The sequence below is a fragment of the Rattus rattus genome, chromosome 3, assembly GCF_011064425.1.
Source record: "Rattus rattus isolate New Zealand chromosome 3, Rrattus_CSIRO_v1, whole genome shotgun sequence".
NCBI classification, from domain to species: Eukaryota; Metazoa; Chordata; class Mammalia; order Rodentia; family Muridae; genus Rattus; species Rattus rattus.
Genome location: NC_046156.1, coordinates 205,130,255 through 205,137,650, shown reverse-complemented (window position 1 = coordinate 205,137,650; position 7,396 = coordinate 205,130,255). Strand labels below are relative to the sequence as shown.

The 7,396-nt window shown below is 41.6% G+C and overlaps 1 pseudogene; it reads right to left on the bottom strand.

Moving 5' to 3' along the window:
* Positions 1 to 2,568: 2,568 nt before the first annotated feature.
* LOC116897305 lies at positions 2,569 to 2,855 on the bottom strand (annotated as a pseudogene).
* Positions 2,856 to 7,396: the final 4,541 nt, after the last annotated feature.

The window sequence follows — 7,396 nt, the reverse complement described above, 5'->3', positions numbered from 1 at the left end:
CTGCTATGGACCAAACCACTTAACACTGTGTCGCACGGCTGTCTCCAACACCCTGTGTGAGTAGCCGGCTGCCTACAGTTCCTCTGCTGACCGGCTGAGGTAGGTAAGGACACTTTAAGTCCCTGAGGTGTACTGTGGAAAAAGAACCCACACTAAGGTGAACAAGCTCTCGCAGATACCTGACTTCATCCACCATTTCAAGGCCGTTTTAAAAGAACAGCTCCCTTTCTTAGCCTTCTGGCTTATATTCAGCTGTGTTTTAGAGAAAGACAATGATCACTGAGCCATTATCCTTCTGTGCTAGAAATTAAGGCTTCGTGCACATTATCCATGAAGATGAAGTGCGGCAATATTAAAAGCACCAGGCTAGTCAGAGAAAGCCAGATAGGAAAAACGACGTGTGCTTTTGGCTCTGCTTCCATTCAATCCATTTACATAACTGTTTACTCCGTTCTTCGTTTTAGGCGCTAAGACTTTTGTGGCTATGGGATGTGAAGGAGTTCAAGCAGTCCTTTCAGCCCATTCTGCATATGTAGAAAACTGGTTTTCTTTAAGGACTTTTGTGTGAATAAGAACGAGGGTATAACTACTACAATGGGGTGCTACTGTCATTCTTATACAAAAATCCTGACATCTACCCTCTGCAGCTTCTGAGAGAAGAGGCTGCCTGATGAGTGGGTGCCTCTCCCTGGGGTGAGTGCCATGGGACCACGGAAGTCAAGCACAGGGTAGATGGCAGATGCCAGTGGAGTACAGAGGTTATTAACTTCCAGACTTGCTGCCATCCGGCCTTGAAACTACCAAGTTTCTATCTCGTGAGTAACACTGTCCAATCTTAGATTTAAACGTGGACTTGCAGCTCACGAGTGGGTCCTTTAGTACTCAGAGGGCATCGTCACCCAAATGCACAGTTACATACATAGCTATAGAAAACAACCCTTACAGCTCAGAAGATCCAACAGCAATTCTGTTATACAGTGAGTCATTTCACTTTAAACTACTCAATGCTTTATTTCCAAATGAGACAACATGGTTCTGGAGCTGTAAATTAGCAGGCTTAGGCAATACCCAAGAAGACATCTTGAAGTGTGGAAGGAAAAATATTCAAAAAATGATTTAGTTTACTTTAGCATCATATAAACCCAATGATGAATGAGCATAGAGACTTATGATGTGGCTTAGTATTCAAAAAACAGTTACACCTGGAGCATTCCTTATGGTGTGTCAGTTGTCCAAGTAGCCAGCAACAGGATATAGCAAACTACGAATGAAATTCTGTGGAAAATACAATACTTTGGCTGACGTCCCCACATGCAAATGTGTGGTGGTGTCAGATACTGCCACTAGTGGGTATTTGTTCTAACTGCTAATTCTTTCTGGACAGATGCAACATAAATGACCTCCAAACAAATCAATAGTACCACAGTTATTTCAAAACACCTACGAAAGCCAATAAACACCAGACGTTCTGAAACAAAACTATATTTTAACTGGATACGATATTGTATTCAGATGTTATCCTCCCAGTAATAGGTACCCTCTAGGATTATTCAATAATAATCTTGTATAGCTTTACCAAGAAAAAGACTTCTACGTCCCTTCAGACAGGTCTCTCAAGATGAGATCCTTCTACTCCCCTGAAAAGTTAACCGAATACAGCAGGGGTCAGAGCTTTGAGCTGAACCTCCCTCTCTCTATTCCCTTCAGTTAATTCTCGGGTTACAGCCAAAGGGAAACAGTCTTGCTGACTGTTTCCTAGTAGCTGGAGATTCATAGTAGATGAAGACCGGGCTTAAATAAACTGCCTGAAGAATACAGAGAAAAACAAATTACACGTGCTGACTTATATGTCATTTTTGTAACTATACATTTTTTATCCAAAATTGAAAAACCATTTAAATTGATGGTTAGTTTTAAAAACAAAGAGAAAAATAGAATGAGCTAGTATCTACATAAAACTTGGATACATTTACAGACAAAAGAAAACACAAGAGAATATTTAGCATGTGACACATTCATATAGGAAAAAGAAGCAGAATGCTGCTGTTAGCAGTCCATCAGCAGTGACTACTAGAAACATCGAGAGGACCCTGTGACTCTAAGCTTGCTCGGATTCTTGATGCCCAGATCACAACGCACGGACGTCAGCACCCTCCGAAGACTAATGCAGCTGTAACAAACAGGTGTAGATAACTCCATGCCAGGCATACATACATGTGTTACACTCTAGGATAGACTTCTAGAACATTAGTCTTTGTGAGGGACCTGAAGGCCAAGTGGGAAGAAAGAGGAGGGAGAAAGGCTGTGGCTACGAACAAGCCACAGATATGTACTAGACACGTGTCCAAACTCGTGTGGAACAGCTAACCGGAGTGGACATGGCATCAGGGCTAGGTTCAATGCGGTCCTCATCAAAGCCATTTGCTTCTTCATATTAGATGCTGTGTTGCTGTGTGTAAAGCTTTACAAATTATTTTACATCTACCTAGAACATGGGAATAGTTAAAAAAATATTTCTAGAATTTTCTTTTGAAACCAGAACATTTATTTTATGATTGATGGAAATCCTCAAGATGATCTGGATGCTGCAACAGCTGCCCTCTTGGGTCTAGGTGTTGTTCCTGAATGGAATCCATGTCTGAATTGGCGGTAGACGATCGATCTTTAGGTCCCTCATCCGACCAGTCCCGGGGGTGTTTCATCTCTTTGCCTTAGCACTCCAGTTACACTTTCTCTTGCGCTTGGCAGGGTAGCCACATTTGCCACAGGTCAACTTCTGAAGGTGGCAGGCCTCAGAGCCACAGCGTGTATGTCTTATCGCGACACTTTCCAAAGGATGATGCTCCTTTCATCATCTTGCTTCTACTGGCCAGGCCAAAGAGCATATTTCTAGAATTTAACCTCTCATAATTCTTATGTCCTCATAAGTTTTGAAATATTCATTTACCATTATTATTGTTAGGGAGGGCACATGTCACAGTCCATGTGTGGAGGTCAACAGACAACTGTGTGGAGTCAGTTTCTCCATTTACCTTTCTACAAGGATAGAACTTGTCACCAGGCTCTGTGCCTGCCTTTAACTGCTGAGCCATCGCACCAGACCATTATCATTCCATTTCCATGTAGCCCATCACTGAAGGAAGCCAGGACAGGAACTCAAACAAGGCAGGAGCTGGCTTGCTCCCCTCGGCTTGCTCCTGCTGGGTTGCTCAGCCTGCTTTCTAATGGTACCCAGGATCCCCAGCCATGGCACCATACACACTGGGCTGAGCTCTCCCACACCAATCACCGAGTGAGAAAATGCCCAATAGGCTTACACACAGCCAATCTTAAGAGGGCATATTCTTAATTGAGGTTCCTTCCTCTCAGATGACTTTAGCTTGTGTCAAGCTGACACAAGACTACGTACGTAGCACATGGTGCAAGGTACAATGATGTTCTGGGATCAGAGTCATAGCCCTAATGTGCGTAAGATCTTATAACTGTGAATATGCAAAGTATAAATCATGCAAGCTTCTTAATGCCTTCCTAAAAAAAAAACATGCAATAAAATACTACAGGAGGACAAAACAACCATCAATTAATCTTGGGTTACACAGTTCATGCTGTATCCTTGGAAGGTGTAAGGCGAATGAAATGTCAACCAACTGAATAAATCTTCCCTGTGGACTAGTCACAGGACACGGGAGTTTGTTTATCAGAAACATGTCTAAATATGCATGTGGTACTCATTTGTTTTTAAGTTAATTAGTTCTAAAGTCAGGAAAAGGTACGCTCTGCCCTCTGAGGTGGGGACATGCTCTACAGGACTACCTGCCTCCCACATCACTGTCCTTCATCCCTAATGCTCACTGACACCATCCATTAAAAGAGTACGCTGAGTATCACATAAAAGTTGGACGGTAGAGCAAGTATTTGGTTTCAGGAACATTCGTCATTATCGATTGAAGTAACAGAAATCTTTTTTTTTTTTTTTTACTGGAATCCTTTGTAAAACAATGAACTTGACACTCAGCATGGCTTCTGTATGTGTATACAGAAGTGCCTTGGAACAGAAGAGGGTAAAGATCAGAGTCATAAATCAGGTTCCCTCTAACTTGACTCCTTAAATCCCAATCTGTAGGCTTCTAGAGAGTCAACAATACTGACATCAAAATCTCTTTTTTGAAAAAGCAGATTCAGTGTGGATTTGATGAGGCTACTAGGAAACTCTTTCTTTAAATGTACATTTATTTATTCCGTGCCTGTGGCTTTTGACACCTCAAAGTCCATCCTCAGTGATACACTTCCTCCAACAAGGACACGCCTCCTAACTCTTCCCAAAACAGTTCTACCAACTAGGAACCGAGCATTCAAACATACAAACCTATTCTCATTCACACCATATATGGCTAGCACTTTAATGCACAGAACATCTCCCCAGCCCAGCAAATTCTCTCCTGTACATATCTGGTAAACAATGCCCTTCTTCTGAACTTGTATAGCCTGACTCCATCCCACCGCTGAGTCAGATACCTTGCATGGATCTCAAGTACTTGCTTCTCAATATCCTTTGTCATCTTTCTTCCTTAATTATAAAACCCTGGCCAAGGTTTCTAGGCAAAAAAATAAAGTATATTACTGCCCTGTACAAAGCTCAAGTCCAAGTGGATCAAGGACCTCCACATAAAACCAGATCCACTCAAACTAATAGAAGAAGTGGGGAAGAGTCTCAAACACATGGGTACTGGGGAAAATTTCCTGAACAGAACACCAATGGTTTATGCTCTAAGATCAAAAATCGACAAATGGGACCTCATAAAACTGCAAAGGTTCTGTAAGGCAAAGAACACTGTCATTAGGACAAAACAGCAACCAACAGATTGGGAAAAGATCTTTACCAATCCTACATCCAATATAGCGCTAATGTCTAATATATACAAAGAACTCAAGAAGGTAGACTCCAGAGAATCAAAAAAGCCTATTTAAAAATGGGGTACAGAGCTAAACAAGGAATTCTCAACTGAGGAATATCGAATGGCCTAGAAGCACCTAAAGAAATGTTCAACATCCTCAGCCATGTTTGGGAAATGCAAATCAAAACAACCCTGAGATTCCACCTCATACCAGTGAGAGTGGCTAAGATCAAAAACTCAGGTGACAACAAATGCTGGCGAGGATGTGGAGAAAGAGGAACACTCCTCCATTGTTGGTGGGATTGCAGACTGGTACAACCATTCTGGAAATCAGTCTGAAGGTTCCTCAGAAAATTGGACATTGAACTGCCTGAGGATCCAGCTATACCACTCCTGGGCATATACCCAAAAGATGCCCCAACATATAAAAAAGACACGTGCTCCACTGTGTTCATCGCAGCCTTATTTATAATAGCCAGAAGCTGGAAAGCACCCACTAATAAGTGGATATTAGCCCAAAATCTCGGATTACCCAATGATACAATCCACAGACCACATGAAGCTCAAAAAGAAGGATGACCAGTCCTTCTTAGAAGGAGGAACAAAAATATTCACAGGAGGAAATATGAAGACAAAGTTTGGAGCAGAGACTGAAGGAATGGCCATTCAGGGCCTGCCCCACCTGAGGATCCAGCCCATATACACACAGCCACCAAACCCAGACACTACTGCTGATGCCATGAAGTGCAGGCTGACAGGAGCCTGATAACAGGAGTCTCCTGAGAGGCGCTGCCAGAGCCTGACAAATACAGAGGTGAATGCTCACAGCCAACCACTGAACTGAGAACGGGGTCCCCAATGGAGGAGTTTGAACGTGTAGAAAGGAAATAACCAGTGACTACCAGAGTCAGGCTCCTCCGTGATGTCACGGAGCTGCTTCAGCAGCCCAGCATCTCCTACATGTGTGCCCCTCACGGCGGAGCCACATTCTCTACTATAGGCAGCAATTTCATAAGTAATTTCCTTTCTACACGTTCAAGCGGTTTAGAATAGAACACAGTGCAACTCATCAGATGTTGTCTGGCCGGTGTAAGAACAGGGCAATTATCAGCCTTCCATTGCCTTCACGGGAAAACAGCCTTAGCCACGGGCTTCTCCAGCAGTTTTCAAAACCATAGGCTTGTGCTGCGGTTACACAGAACCAAAAAACCCAAGCCTCTGTAGTAAAAGTGATGTTAAACAAGGCTTTCCCCTTTTTGTTCAGTCTGTTTTTTCTCTTCGCTATAAAAACAGAGTTTAAGTCATCTCCCACTGTATCCCTTAGTTGTTGTAGACTATTGATTACTCCATTCAATTGTAGTAAGCTTTGAACTCCCCATTATGGAGTCACCTGCACTTGGTTATCCAACTGAGCGCACATCCTATGTCATTTGCTTAGCAGGTGTCCTTTGTCACCACTCAGGTTTTAAGGCTAATGATGTGTCAAGTCAAAAAGAGTCTTGGTAGCCTCTGAAGACAATTTTCCCAGCAGGCTGGGGTACACGATCATTGTTCTGTGCATGTTGGGTAAACCAGCTCAAGTTTCCAGAGGTCTGGTCCTTCTCCTGAAAACTCAAAGTCAACAATAGGAACATGGAAGGATCAGGGCTCGAGCTCAGGAACCCTTCCTCTCCAACGTATGACTGACAATATGAGAGGATACATGGGAGAAGTGGAAAAGACAGGTAGGAAAAGGGTAGGGGTGAGAGAATCAAAGCCATCACCCCGTTGATTCATACAAAAATACTTAGGCAAAAGAAGTCATCACTATCCCTTTAAAAAGACAAAGATTCTCTTAGTAGGTTGAGTGCAGGGTGGGTAATCCAGGGTGATTGACAAAGCAATGTAAATTCCAAAGATACTCCATTTGCATAGATATTGATTGCAGTGGGCTTCAAAAGACTGATTATACTGCTTTACAGATTGGAAATGAGCATCTTTTACCTGAGCCTGTCAAAAAAACCCTAAGATTGTAAGTATTAAAGGCTATAAATATGCACACGTGAAAATGTATTTATCTATGACTAATGATAATTCATTAAGTGTAATACTGTGCTAAATTAATATATTCAGAGTAAGACTGACTTACGCTGATAGAATTATCTTGTTTATGATTATTGTTATTGATTTTAAGAGGGCTATATAACTATTTTCTGAACAAAGGTACCATCTATCATACACAGTGCAAAGCATTTGAATATTGACTACATTGTTACATTAATCTTGTATAGTTCAATCATTACAAATTGAGCATCCTTTGTGTCTTTATCGTCCCATTTATAAGAATATACAGAAATATTTAAATGTAGGCTTATTACCATGAAAGCTCTAAATGAAATATAAATATATACAGTCAATTGCGATGCTTTATTATTATATTAATATCCCATAAATGTGATACATTCGTACTGAAATAATGTAATCTTTAGTAGTTATTGCTTTTAAATTAATCACTAAATAGG